Genomic DNA, 810 nt, shown 5'->3' on the forward strand with positions numbered 1-810 from the left:
CAATTAACTTAAAAATAATTGAAAATCAGCTAGAGAAACAACATCATCATGGAACCAAGAAAGAAAGACATGGATCATTCAAGCAGAAAAGAAAGAAGCAGGTGGAGAATGGAGAGTATACATGTATTTCTCAGTGAATCCAAATCAAATAAACAAACTAAATGAATATTTATAAAGTAGGACTAGGACCCCAATGTTCATGGTTCTTTTTTTGTTAAACAACATTTGATTGATTATTAAAGAATGGATTGGATATGCCTTTTGTGGAAGGTAGAAGCCATGAAAAAGAGAGAAGAACTCACCAATGGGATGTGCAAAGCGAAGCACTCAGCAAAGCACTGATTTTAAAGACAGTGGAACAGCAAAGCAATAAAGTTGCAAAGCACAGGGATCTCACTGCCACATTTTTATAGGCACATGCATAAGATATCTTCAAAAGTATTTAGGTGTTTGTTAGGGTGCCTATAGAAAATTGTCTAATTTACTAAAAAAAATAAATATTAATATTTAATTTAATAAATATAAAAATAAATTATTTTTAAATATTTAAAATTTACCATAAAAAGTAATTTCGGCAAATTTGGCACCAAACTTATAGACATCAAAGAATTTGCCAAGTATTTTTAATCGGTAAAACTGAAATGTTGTTATATTCATTATTTTATACATATATTATTTTGGGTATTAAACTTTGATTGTATAAACATAAAAATAATTTAGTGATTGTCTTTTAAATTTTATTATAAAATTAGAATTCTTTTAATTTATAGAGAATTGACAGAAATTCTCTTTGAAGTTATAATTAATTAT

General features: G+C 27.0%; 1 protein-coding gene across 3 annotated transcripts in view; it reads right to left on the bottom strand.

Moving 5' to 3' along the window:
* Positions 1-411, bottom strand: part of LOC107483052 (protein C2-DOMAIN ABA-RELATED 11) — a 2,517-nt gene extending 2,106 nt beyond the window's left edge. For 2 of the 3 annotated variants that reach the window (XM_021139963.2, XM_016103656.3), the window contains exon 1: positions 303-411. The gene's annotated coding sequence lies outside the window, so the exon portion shown is untranslated. Of the gene's footprint in view, positions 227-302 lie in introns of those variants that run through there. The other variant, XM_021139962.2, reaches the window with a different exon arrangement.
* Positions 412-810: the final 399 nt, after the last annotated feature.

The sequence above is a fragment of the Arachis duranensis genome, chromosome 4 (assembly GCF_000817695.3).
Source record: "Arachis duranensis cultivar V14167 chromosome 4, aradu.V14167.gnm2.J7QH, whole genome shotgun sequence".
Lineage (NCBI taxonomy): Eukaryota > Viridiplantae > Streptophyta > Magnoliopsida > Fabales > Fabaceae > Arachis > Arachis duranensis.